The sequence below is a fragment of the Citrus sinensis genome, chromosome 9 (genome assembly GCF_022201045.2).
Source record: "Citrus sinensis cultivar Valencia sweet orange chromosome 9, DVS_A1.0, whole genome shotgun sequence".
Classification (NCBI taxonomy): Eukaryota; Viridiplantae; Streptophyta; class Magnoliopsida; order Sapindales; family Rutaceae; genus Citrus; species Citrus sinensis.
The window spans coordinates 19107744-19122548 of record NC_068564.1 but is presented as its reverse complement, the minus strand read 5'-3'; the positions used below and the strand labels follow the sequence as shown (position 1 = coordinate 19122548).

General features: G+C 31.1%; 1 pseudogene; it reads left to right on the top strand.

Annotated features, from left to right (window-relative positions):
* The first annotated feature begins 12922 nt into the window (after positions 1-12922).
* LOC127899910 (F-box protein CPR1-like) lies at positions 12923-14092 on the top strand (annotated as a pseudogene).
* Positions 14093-14805: the final 713 nt, after the last annotated feature.

Genomic DNA, 14805 nt, shown 5'->3' with positions numbered 1-14805 from the left:
TTTAATTGACATTAATAAGGAATATTTAGCCCATGGTGCATGTTGATACGGATCCAGATACCCAAGTACGTCATTTCAATAGATTTATCTTCAATTTATTCTCGTCATTTCAATTCCAATCTTAGAATAATCTAAGTCACTTTCACCACAAATCCAACCATCTTCGTAGAAAAGTAATTTTATATACAATTAAAATCCACCTCCTCGTGGGATCGACACTCATCACCATTGATCTATTCTACAATAGATTCGTGCACTTGCGAGTTCAATAAAATTTGCACAACACTCATTGCTTAAAACAAAGGCTCAAGGCTCATGACTTGGTGCGATTTGCTGGTTTAATTTTACGGCGGACACTGGCGGTTCAATGGTGGTGACTGGTGTCGATAAGATTGGTCCTTTGGAATTGGACTTTTGGATAGTGGTGGGCTAGTGGCGGCTTGTTCTTGTATGGTGTTGAGAAATGATAAATTAGGGTTTTGTGTTTCTTTATTTTTTTTATTTGCAATCCGATTGAATTTTTAGATCGGATCAGGTTTGATCCGATCCAATCATAATCCGATCGTGTTTGAAAAAAATCAATCCAATAAGGTCTTGCTGTCAATTCGCATTTGATCCGAACCCGAAATATTCGGATCAGATGGGGTTGGGTCGGTTTATTTGCCCAGCCCTACATGTAATAATAGATGAAATCCATAGAATGAGAACCACACTTATGATGTTGAGTGTTGGAGAATGCATATTTATATAGGTTAAAATTTTTCATTTTATACTCCAAGTCTCACTAACATTTCCACTTTTACTTGTTTAAATCCTCTAAACTTTTATTATATGTGTTTTCTAATTTTATGTGTTTCAGAGATATTTTGCCCATTTCACAACTAACAAAAGTTGAACAGTAAAATAGATAGCATTTTTAAATTCGAAACAACAAAAAATATTACAAGGAACATAAAAAGGCATGTGGTACTGTTCATTATATGGTACTGTTTACATATACGGTACAATTATATAGCATTGACCGATGATGTGGCAGTATCCTATTAGACTAATGATGTGGCATTGACTGACGATGTGGCGTTGACCGGTGATGTGATAGGATGCTATTGGATCGAAATACTGATATGGCAACATTTTATTGGATTGAAATGCTGATATGGTGTTGACTGATGATATGCTCCAACCAATCAAAACTTGTCATGTGTCGTAATTTTGAGCATTTGAATTATTTTCATCCAATGGCCATGATTCACCCTTTGCACCTATAAATAGAGGGCTCCCTCTAAATTTGACGTCCATGAATCCATTTTTGAACTTCATTTTCTGTAATTCTCTTTCCATCTTGTATTTTTAACGTATTTTAGTAAAATTATCATTTTACCCCTAGTTCAATTATGAGTGGCTAATTTACTTTAAAGTTTGAGTTGAAGGTAAAGCCTTAAGGTGACCCATGAGCTTAATTAGGTAAGTTTATTTTATTTTCCTCTCTGATTTATGTGATTGTTTTGACTCATATTCGATAAACAGTGTATCTTGTCTAGATTTTGCACAATATATTGACTCCTTAGTTAAAGATCGTTACTATCTGGTATAATGAGCACTTAGCACCATAATTATTAAAAAGAATTTCTCCTCTAGTATTTTATGAGTTGTCTTGACTTAGTGTCGATAGAGAGTGCATTTAAGCTATTTAGTGGACAGTCTTGTTACTTGTCGACAGAAGGATTATTATCGTCTGGCACAACATGTTCTTAACACCACACTTAATGGAAGATCATTACCCTCTGGCACATTCAGCGCTTGATACCATATTTATTAGAGTGAGGATTATGAGGAGTGGAGATACCCTCCTCGTGAATTAATTGGAATAAAAACTAAAATATTAAGCCCATGGTGAAACGTTGGATTATGAATCCAGAGATTCAAGCGTTTCATTTGCATAGTCTTCATTTGTAATTCATTCCCGCCATTTTATTTTAAAATTTAAAATCACTTACAACCAACTCACACAGACACTTAGAAAATTAACACTACACATAATTAAATCAACCTTCTCCTACGATCGACACTTATCATAACAAATCTATATTATAATAGATTCGTGCGCTTGTGAGTATAGTAAAATTTGTACAATATAAATCATCCAAAGGGAAAGAGGATGCTGAATAACAAATGGGTTTACATGTTGAAGACTGAAAATAACTCACAGTAGGCATATAGGGCTGGATTGGTTATGAAGTGTTTTAGTTAAAAGAAAGATGCTGATTTTGAAGAAATATTTTCTCCTGTGTTGAGGATGTCTTTTATTTGAGTTGTTATAGATTAGTAGCTAGCTTAAATTTAGATATTGAACACTTGATGTAAAGATAGCTCTCTTATATAATGACTGAGGGGAGAAAATATACATAGAGCAACCTGAATGGCTCAATGTTAAAAGGAAAGAAGAACTAATGTGCAAGTTAAAGAAAAGTTTGTATCCTAAAACAAGCACTAAGAAAGTATTATAAGAAGTTTGATTCTTTTATGGAGAATCATTGTTTCAGCAAGACATTGTTTGACCATTGCCAACTACATAGGCAAAGCAGATTTTTGGCATGAAGATTTCCCATGATTGAAAAAGTAGAAAGTTATGGTTATCTCAAGAAGCATACTAACACGACTCAAATGTGTTATTATTCCCAATTATAAGAATGTCTAATTATAATATAACAAGTGAGTTGAGGGTCGAACCACGAGAAATTTAAAATCTATTAATCAATTTATTAACCAAAAAAAAATTAAAAGCGGTAAATAAATTAATAGGAATCAATCTAAAAATATGTTAAGGTTATAGAATCCATTCTCAGATTTTAAATTATGGTTATAACAACTCTCTTCTATTTGTATTTTGCATTTTTTTTGCCAGTTAATTATTATGCTATTTAATTCTTAACTAACAATTAGTATGATAAATAGATAGCATTTTTAATTCTTTATTATTTTTTATTATATATTTACATAGAGAAGCGTGATGGTCCGGTGGCAAAATGACCACCTGACTATCACCAATCTATTAGCTCACTTTCCTCTTTTTTTTATTTTAAATATATTTCCTCAGTCATGCATTCCAAATGGCTTTAGTAACTCTTCTCTGTTTCTCGTTTCCAGTTCCAGTTCCTCTTTATTCCTAAAATATATCAACAATATAAAATTAAAATAAAACTAACATACTACAGATTAATTTAACATAAAATTATATTTGGAGAGTATTAAAATAATTTATGAGTTATGAGCAGATAAATCAACACTGTAATACCAACTTATTGTTAGGCCCTAACAATTTAAGCAATAAAAAATTAACAAAATTGTAAACCCAAATTGAAATCTCTTTTTCTTTTTTTGAAATTTATGTTTACTTCTTTCATCGGATTAATGAAAATAATCAAATAAAAGTGTAAGTATTATTTTTTGCCTAAAGAAAATCACACCTGCATAAATCAGTCAAGTAAAATAGTGCAAAATGATAAATTATTAGAGCTACATTAATCAAGCCACCTCTAATAATGATATGTTAAACCCCAAAATCTCATGGTTAAGAATAACTCTCTCAAAAGAAAATACCCTAAAAACAGTTACTTTAATAAGTGGTAGATTAAGAGAATAATAAAACAATATCACATCTCTCATCAAGGTGAAAGAAGCCCACAACTTAGAAATAAAATGATCTCAAGTTAAGAAAATTACTAGCCAAGTTAATTTATTTTTATTTTTATGCATCACCATATCTTTTAGTCTATATTACTAATTTCTACTTCAGACTATAGTTCCCTAGAATTAAGAAGAAGGAATAATAGGAGAAGCAAAATATATATTTGAAAAATAAAGGACTTTTGGAGATTGTAAGGTACTTTTCACTAGGATTTTTTTTCTTTTTTTATATTATTTTATTCATTTTTTATTTTATTTTTTATAACACTATTTTCACAAATATATAATCTTCCTTATTTTTCAAATATAATTAGGTGGTGAAAAACATAAAATATTGTGTAATACTCCATACTGGAGTGGAACAAGATGATAGGTTACCAAAGAAAAATGTTTTTTTTTTCATTTCTCTAGCCTCAAAAGGTTAACTATGGATACTTCATAAAACGATGGCTTGAAAGACTCAAATGGATCAAAGATGGCTTTTCTGTCATCTTTCAGGGCTCTAAATAATCTTTTATATCCATTAATTCAACGGACTTTCAGATGCAGCTGCACAAATATTTTTTTTTTCATTTCAAATTTTGTCACTTTTTTTAGTTGACTTTAAAGAAAATATAGAGATATTGTATAATAAACTGTGAAGTTGTATAAGCAAACAAGGTTATTCTCCAAGGATAATAGGCTCGAAAACTCACTTGGACTTACCATGACATATTCATTCCTTCAAATGACTTAATCAGCTCACTCATTAAATTTCTCAATTTACATTTCAACCTACAAGGTGGAAAACATGGTATAACATAACTCAGGGCCAAAGATAGTACAAACACCTAAATTTGGAAGTCATTATGTTATCCAATATTAAAAGATCACACCAATTTTTTTTTTGCTTCTTTTAAAAAATAAAAAAATAAAAAAAGAAGAGTTTAGAGCGATCACATATGAATGGATTACAAAAAATTAAAGGGAGATGATTAAAAACAAGTTAGAAAATAATTTTTTTTAAAAAAACTCTAAAACTAAGAAGATGCGTTTCCAAAATCACTACACTCCATATTCAGTCATCTTCGACTTAAATTTGTTGAAAGTTAGTTTTTATAACAAAAATTAGTAAAAACATCACCAGGACTGAGACATTCCACAACTGTCAGCTATTCCCTCCCTCGAACCTGAAGGAAACATTGTCCTCATTGTCTTAGAAGAAAGAAGTTAAGTTTAGAAGACATTGAAATCCTAGTTATGCGACCCAAGAGGGGTGAATTGAGTTTCTAAAACTTTGAACAAACAAAACCACACAATAAAATAAATTAATTCCTTACTGAAACCAATAACAATAAATTTAACAATGCACAAAATTAAAAAGATAAGGGATGAGAAAATCAAATGCAGAGAGTTTTACGTGGTTCGACCAACCTTGCCTACCTCCACATCTCCAAGCTCGCCGGGCTTGAGGATTCCACTAATCAAGCCTCAAAGGCTTTAAGAACACTTATAATTGACTTTACAGGTGTCAGTCAACCTTTACACCAAGAGATTATCTCCAATTGCTTAACCCAAGTGTATCCCAACACGTACAATCACTCAAAACAAAGATTACAAATGAATTTTCTCACACACAATGTATATGATTACAAATGAAGGCTCAAAGTGTGAATAAATGAAACAAGAAGAAGTTTAAGGCTCAATGAAGGTTGTATTAGTAATTGCAAGCTCAATGATAACTCATGGATCTCTCTTTATTTGAATTTGATTAAACCATTTTATAGTTGGAGCTAAAAACTAGCTGTTGTTCACCTTTTGAGAGAAATCATATTGGCGTTAACTTCTATCGATTAACTATTTTGACTAGTCCATATAATCATTGGCCTAAATTTCAAATAATCGGTTAACCGTTTGGAATTATCGGTTCGTTGTTAAATTCCTGAATCCTACAAAACAAATTTGGCTTGACCGTTTTTGCTAAACGGTTCAAGATTAACATATAATTTTATTCTGGAAATTATCAGTGAACATTTGATATTAACGATTCGCTATTTAATTCTAGAAACCTGCAAAACAAATTTGGCTTGACCGTTTTTGTTCAACGTTCAAGATTAAAAGTCAATAACTTTTTGCAAATTATCGTTTAACAATTTGAAGTAAACGGTTCACCGTTATTTTCCAGAATCAAAATTTTTACATAATTTTCGTAGAAAATGATTTTCCCATTTAAGTTAACGATTATTCAAAGTTCATGAACATATCTAAAAATATTATACGGCCTTTAAGAAATTGTTTAAAGAAAGCTCCAACATTTTTAATAAAAAACATATAAAGTTTTTTATCGTCAAAATCAATATTATAAACATATACATTGTAACAGACATAACCTAGCCACTGTTAGAAAATATTTACAAATGTAGAGTTAAATCTAATTTATACATTTTACAAGGGTTATGCCATCATCATTGGTTGACCAATCCAACACTAAAGTCATGGGATCTGACTCTAGTTTGTAAACTTACAAAAGAACAAGTAACTCGTTAGCAGTAGGAGCACAAATAAAGAGTTTTTTTTTTGTTGATGATAGAATGAAATAATTCTTGATTGCATGATTGGGAAATACTATTAAGACATAATGAAAGTTATTAATATTTAATAAACCAATGAATTTTATTTATGGATATTCAAATGATCCCAAGAAGTAAATATAATCAACGTCCCTAAAGTTGTAAGATCTTCTGGCAAGAAATTGAAGGCACCATCATGATTTAACATTTCATATATTCCTTCTTGCATACTTGAGACAACAAACTCTCTCTAGTTGGTGGGCTGGGCAAACATCCCAAAAGTTTTAAAGCGTTTGGAATAATGTCTAGCACCTGGCTTACTCGAATGAAAGCAACTTCTGAGACAATCTTTAACAATCCTCAGTCACCACCTCTATACACAAGATGTAATTTTCTCTTAGCTATAACACGACCAAAATCTATGGTTGCTTGAATGAATTCATTATACTTTCCATAGTGAAATTCAGAAAGCACACAAATGTTCTTAAGTTGCTGCTCAAACTTGCTGCCATTTGAACAATTCTAAAAAGAAAAAAAATAATTTTTGAGTGCTTGAAAAGGAGTACCTATTTAAAGATCTTGGTAACAAACACAATGATACATAACTATGATTGGGGTGGTGTGTTTTTCAAATGACGCGTAAAACTTGTAGCTCAATAATTCATAAGCAAACAGTAAAAACAAAAAAAAAGTGATTAGATATAAAATCAGACAAAAAATAATAATAATAATGCAAAAGATAAAAGAACAATAAAATAAAAGGATATTTACTAGTGGTTGTGATTATGGCTGACATCTTCCTCTGGTTTTATACTCAGTAACAACTTGAATGCCCTCTATGGGTCGAGGATAGGCTTACCATTTGGTAGGGGTGTTCGCGGATCGAATTTTACAGATTAGACATCAATCTATATCCGATTCACAATTTTGTGGATTATAATTTTTCAATCCAATCCAATCCACGGATTCATTAAACTCAATTCAAATCCAATCCATACATCTGCGGATTAGATGTGAATTTGACTCAATCCATATCCAATCCATACGTCTGCAGATCGGATGGGGATTTAACTTAATCCATATCTAATTCACCATTTTCCGCATTAGTTTCCAAATTAAAAAGTTTTAGTTCTCCCTAATCCATGAACTAATGAAATTAAAAAAAAATCCAACATAAAAATAATTTTACTACCAATTAAATTTAAAATTGAATAAAATTTAAACAAATGAATTGTTTAAATAAAACTAAAATAATACATTCAAAGTTTCAAAATATAGCACATCGAGATTAATTGTTCAAATAAAGCTACAATAATACGTTTAAAGTTTCAAAATATAACACAATAAGATTAATTGTTCAAATAAAGTTACAATAATACATTAATATAAGACTGAAATTAATTGTTCAAAGAAAGCCACAATTAAATGAAATGGTGAAGTTTTTTAAACCAAACACAGTATGATCCTTCACTAGGGCTATCGCACTTGTCGAAAAGTAGTGATTACGGAGCCGTCAACGATGGGAAACAGGAGAAGTACGGGTGGCGATCTTGAAGGTTGTGATAGTACAATTGTTTGGCTGGAACTAGTGATTGTGAAGTGGCTCGATGGACTCAGGGAAGAAGATTGCTTTCTCGCTAGAATCACGCGGCCGGCATCCTACAAATCGGTGTCGAGTGTATATCGAATCAGTATTGGGTGTTGCTAGTGCGTGTGACGACGGGGAAGCTTAGGCTTTTTGTTTGCAAATTGTTGGTGACTTGGCGTTACATTACTTTGTTTTTGGGTGACTTTGCAAATTGTTAGTAACTTGGCGTTATGTTACTTTGCTTTTGCTAGTGCGTGTGACTTTACTTTTATTTTGTTTTACAATTTTTACAAGTTATATTTGTATATTTGATTATTTAATTATTTTTTATTTAATATTATTATTGGGTAATGGCTAAGATATGTTATAGTGCTTATGTAACTATGTAATGTCACATTTATAATATTCTTTAATTAAATTTATAATAATTTTTTAACTACATAAATAAATATATATATTTGCGGATTCACGAATTTTTACCGATTTATAGAAGTAAATCCATATCCAATCCATCGATTGCGAATTTTTAAAATTTCAATCCATATCCAATCCACAGATCCACGAATCGGATTTATACAGATCGAATTTTCACGGATCAGACAGATTGAGTGGATTGGATTGGATTCTGAACACCCCTACCATTTGGTTTTGGAGTCAGATTCCTAAGACTAAACTTTACACTTTCTATTTGGAACAACTTCCATAAATTCTGAATCTCACTTACCACATATCCGTTCAGATGCATCTCAAGATATCGTAAGATATCATCTAACAATTATTTACTCATGCCATTCTTAACAAACTTGATTTTATCTTCATGATTTATAGAAACTATTCCTAAAGTTGTGGTCTATTACAAGCAAGTCTTACACAGTTAGGACATTTAGAGCAAAGCCACTTAGCTGTTCTTTTTTTAACAAATATGTTTTTACCAAAACCAGACACGTAAGAAACAAATGGATTAGAAACCTCACCTGGCTATTGGATATTTTCTTCAATTAACCAACAAATGTCGGTAGAAATCTCATTGATCATTAACAAATGCAATCGTTCATAATGAGCTTTGTAAATCTTCATAAGAGCATTTTGAGAGAGAGGTAAAATGCTTATGCAATTTATGTTGTATTTCTTCCATTTTTTGGTTTCAATTATTATGGAAAAATGAAAATACCAACTTAAAAAGTCACTGATTACCGTTATCTGTCATTTATATGGGAAAGTGAATCAAAACATATCATAGCAATGAATCAAATATGCAAAATCAAGTCAAAAGTGAAAGAGAACGACAAAATAAAAACACATCAATAAATATAATCAAACATATATCTCCTTGGCAAGGGCGCTATAAACTTAACATGACTTAAAAGTGTTATTACTCCTAAGTATAAGAGTATCTAGTTATAGTATAACTTGGTGAGTCCGGGTTGAACCACGTGGAATTTAAAATCTAGTAGTCAATTTATTAAACGAAGAAAATTAAATGTGGGAAAGGAAATTAATAAGAATCAATATAAAAATATACTAAGGTTACGAGATCCACTCTTGGATTTAAAATTATAGTTATAACAATTCTCTTATATTTGTATTTTGCATTTTTTTCCAGTTAATTATTATGCCATTTAATTCTTAACTAACCATTAGTGTGATAAATATGGGACCAAATACTTAATGTGCCACAACTATATTTAAGTGTCAACATTATGTCAAAATACCATATAAATCTAAAGAGATCTAGTCTATAAATTAACATAACATAAAAGAAACTAGTAAGGAAGAAAAACACAAATAAAATAAACTTTAAAACTCACTTGAGAGAACAAAATTTATATGTTCTCCACTAGTAGGCTATTTCAAGCTTACTTTCGAGCAGTCCTTCAAGTGTGAGAGAGAAGTAAGAGACAAGAAGAGCTCCTTATGCTTCAACAATTAGTAGATTGATGTACGCTGTAGTCTGTGGAAGGCTAGATATTGCTTATGTAGTAAGTGTAATCAGTCATGTCTCTCTAATCTTGAAAAAGGATTTGCAAATATCTCTTAGTCGTTTCAACACTAGCAGTAGTGAAATGGATTCGCAAATATCTTAAGAGGTGTTTTTAAGGTATGTTTATGCTTTGGTGGTGACAATTTTGCGTTACAAGTGTACAAAGATACAAATATGGCAGATGGTATTGATTTTAGAAAATCCCTATTAGGATATATGCTCATCTTTGCAGGGAGAGTAGTCTTATGGCAGTAAAAACTTCAGCAGTAAGAATTTCCAATAAGAGCTAGGTGTGAAAAAAGATAGCTTTCCTGTGTACTGCGACAATCACAGTGCCATTCACTTGGAAAAAAGAAATTCGATATACCATTCAAAATTCAAGCATATTGATGTGAGGTACCACTAGATACAAGATGTGCTTCAGAAGCAATTATTAGTGTTTGAAAAGATTCACCTAATGAAGAATGGGTCAGATATAATGACAAAGTCATTGTAAAAGAAGAATCTGAGAAATTATAAGCAGAGAGCGGTCTTGGTGGTGCCCCCCACATAACCTAGAGGGGGAGATTTGTAGGTTCATCTTATTGGGATGGTCTAAGCTCAAAACTTCCATTAGTGTAGTTGTTTAAGTAATTAAAGAAAGAATAGGGGTAAGTGAAATTAGCCAATATAATACATAAAAGTAAATAAGCAGAAGCAGTGGTAACGTGGGAACAACACAAAAATGAGAGAGACCAACAAAAAAAAAAGGAAAAAAGAGAGCCTATGGCTGACTATTCAATTTATGAGTAAGGGTTTCGATATTTGATTGGACAATTAGAAGGAGAATTAACTTTGTTTTCTCATGAATTTGGAGTGTTAACTCATTTGTTAGAGAGATAGATATTAGAGTGTTATTGTTAGCCAAAATTGTTGAGATTGTTGGTGTTGTTAATATCTAATGTTATCTAAAGAAGAATTTTTGTTTTAATCGCATTATTTATTTAGTGGAACGTTATATTGGACTATAATCTCATAGTTTTTTTTCAATTTGGGTTTTCTATGTAAAAATTTGTGTCTCTTCTAGTTGATTTATTACTTTGGATTGTATTGGTTTATTTTCTGCGTATTAATTTGTGATGCATATTCCATTTTAAGCACACAAGGAGGGAAAAAGTTTGCTTTCGCTTTCTTTGTAGTTGTTTGTGTGAATTCTTTTCCTAACATTATAAAGGACTGAATGCTTTATTGACTTATTTTCTTAGGGCACAGGACGGATCATGTATTTCTATCAAGAATAGAGGAATTATATATGGAAGAAATATTTTTCTTGAATTATTGGGATTCATTATAAACTTAGACATTGACTAGCCGTTGGCTAAGTTACGAAGAAAATCTAGACTTGAATGATAGTTGGCTATCTTTTTTTTTTTTTTTCGCGAGTTTGCATGTCATAAGATTGTGTGAGATGATTCCATTGCAGGCTTTTAGTAGAGTAATACAAATTGCCATATTTGTTTTCAATGGTTTGTTACTTAGGACCAGATGTGACTATTTGAAATCCATGAATTCCACATGTGGTGGGCAATGTATATCAACGTAGTTGTCTTTTATAAGTAGTTTAATAGTATTTTATACTTTAATTAATTACATACTTGTGTGTATTATTTAGTTAATAATGCTTAGGACCAGATGTTTGAATTTTACAAAATTCAAATTTTAACTAGAATAAAAAAAATTAGGGCTAGACTTACTTAAATGTAATGTAACATTTAAATAAACTCATGAGTCAACCTACAACAGCTCAATTGTTTCACTTATTGTAATTTTTATTATTTAGCGTGACAATTCAAGCGTTATTGTATGTAACATATGATGTGACGTAGCATGACCCTCAAAAATTATATATTACATATTACATCACTGTACTATTTTGACAATTTTGATTCCAAGTCCAAATGAAAGTAATATTTAATTTTTTTATCTGAAATATAAATGAGTTTTAATTTTTCTAAAGCATGAATACAAATATTTGAACAATATTTTTTTAAATATCTGAATATAAATGGCTTCTTTTTATTTTTATAAATATAAAAATATTGAACATGATTATTTGATATGTATATCCTTTTAAATCAAAAGAAAAAATAAATTAAATTTTATAGTTTAGGAAATAAGTATATTTTATAGAGATAGTTTTGGAATATATAACATTTACTTCTCATTTAGACCTTTTCTCTATTTAGGTAAAAATTACAAAAGTTTATTTATTATATTTAGATGTAAATATTTGAAAATCGGAGATAAATTAAAAACACAAATGTAAATTTTTTAAAAAATATGAAATTAATAGAATTTCAGACTTCAAACATTTAATAAACAAGCCTTTAGATTTTATAAAATTCGGACATGCGGACTAGGTACACTTTTGTATGTATCATTTACTGTCACACCTTTAATTTTATTTTGCGATATTATAGAGAGAGCCCAATATTTATTTTCAAATGAAACGATCAACACAATTTCACAAATTGAACGAAACTTACTGTGAGAAGATGTTATTAGATCCAGAGGCTATTGCATTCTTGTTTCAAGTCAAGCTCTTGATCTTGAACAAACTCCAAATCAGGCATTCTGTCATTTCTTGAGTTCATTTTCCGTTTTTCCGAAAAAAAAATGATGAGAAAAAAAATCATAAGTTATTTTTGTCAAAGTGACTCCAAACATAAATTTTCCATTATTTTCGTTTTTGCGAACAAGTTTTGTATGTTACAATTTTTTATTATACCTTTATTATTTTCTCAACAAGCTACCAGTTGTTTCTTCCATAATGAAATGGCAATATAAATTGCTAACGTAAACACTTTTCTAGATGCACAAAATTTTTTAGACAAATCTAAAATTCTGTGTGACTATTTCTAAACACAAAAGGACCTGTGTAACAATTTTTGAAAGAAAGATTCTTTCTGATGTCAATGTCTTTTTCTTTTTTCTTTTTTCTGAAGAAAAGGAAAAATATTTTTTTAGAAAAAAATATGTTGATTTAATCAGAGTCATCTTGGTTTCAATAAATAATTAATCTTCTAGTATAGTAGTCTTGCTGTCAGTGCAATGTACTGATTATTCAATTCACTATGTACAAATTACAAGTCATCTTAACATTATGAACCAAAAAAAAAAAAAGCACATCTTGTAAAGCACACTTGTAGAAAAATCATCAAAAATGGTTCCATGATCCAGATTTACACAAAATCAAGCTAAAAAAGACATGGCCAAACTTCCACAAGATATTTTTACTGATACACTATCGCGGCTACCTATTGAGGTCCCTTTTTATGGTTTAAGTGTGTATCCAAGACATGGTTTTCTTTAATCTCTAATTCTCAATTTGCCAAATTCCAACTCTAACAAGCAATTTTAAAAGTCCGGTACCAGTGGTAAAATTTGTAGAGTCTTACTCACGACTTCTCCACTTCAATCCATCGATTATAGAGCATTTGGATTTGGTGATCTGAGTAACGGTAATGTAACACTGCAACTTGGTTATCCAGGGAAAAAAATTCCTGGAGATGATGCTACTATTATAGGATCCTGTAATGGCATGGTGTGCATATATTTTGATTCCACCAACATGGTTTTGTGGAACCTGAGCACTCGAGTTTCCAGGGAATTCTCAATGCCTGATCCTTTTCTTGAACAAGATGATTTTTCAAATGGGTTTGGTTATGATATCTTTGGTGATGATTATAAAGTGATTAGATGTTTTATTTCAACTATTGGAAATGGAAACGTTTCCAGGGAAACTAAACTTCTTGTTTTTTTCCCCTGAAAAACAGTTCCTGGAAAGAAATTTAGTACTTTCTTTGGAGTGCTGATATCTTCAGAATAGGAGTTCTGTCAAATAACCTACTGCATTGGCTTGAAATGCAAAAGGGAGCTTCTGAGAAGAAGTATGTAATTGTGTCATTCGATCTGATAGAAGAAAGATTCGAAGAGATTTTGTCTTTGCAAGATCATACTGACCAAAATACGTATGTTGTAAACTAGAGAAATTGGAGAGACCGCCTTATCATTTTCAACGATCAAAAGGACCGTAGTTTCGGGGCCTGGGAATTGAAAGAATCACATGGACTAGAGTGTTCAGCATCTCAAGTAAGATATTTCCTAAATATGAATATTATCCAACTCTAGTAGGCTTTACTAAAGAGCATAAAGTTTTGGTGGAGATTGATGGAGGGAAGTTAGTTTTGTAGAACAAAGAAGGAAAAGACATTCAGAAGTTTTGAGATATATGATGAGTGGCATTGATTTGAAGGTATCATGGGCGAGGAAAGCTTAGTTTCTCCAATTGTTGATGAAGCAAGCAAGTTTTAGAAATAATGCTCTAAGGAAAAGGTAATAATGACATTATCAGTTTTGGCCTTTGATTTTTTTTTTTTTTTCTGAACACTTATCACTTGCTGCATCTGAAATGTGATTCATAATGGCAGTGGCATCTTTACAACTCTTTAAAAATAAAAAGCGAAAAAATAGAAAAGAAAATTGCGATATTCATATTCGACCATGTCGTATATTCATTTGCTTTTTCTGATCAAGATGCATGAGCCTCAAGTGGGTGCATTTAAGGTTGGGTTTTAAAGTTTATTGAAGCACTCAACAACTCATAAATGCAATTATTGCCACAATAATGGAAGTATCTTTCAAATTTTTATTTTGATCAAAAGTCATCTGGATTTAATCTATAAATAAAATCTGCATGTGCATATAGTCTCAGTGTCTCTAATGGCTGATATTTAAAAACTATGTCCATCTCAGCTTAGGTGTCGATGCATTGACCAACTAAATCAACCATAAACAGATTATTAGTAAGGTGTGGATCACCCCTTGTAAACGCAGCATCTCTCCCATGCTTTGCCGATATGGGATTTGCCTAGGGTGTTATATACACCCCCTTAGGGAGTTATATACACCCCCTTAGGGAGTCAACGTCTTTGCTGAGATTTGCCCCACCATCGCTCAAG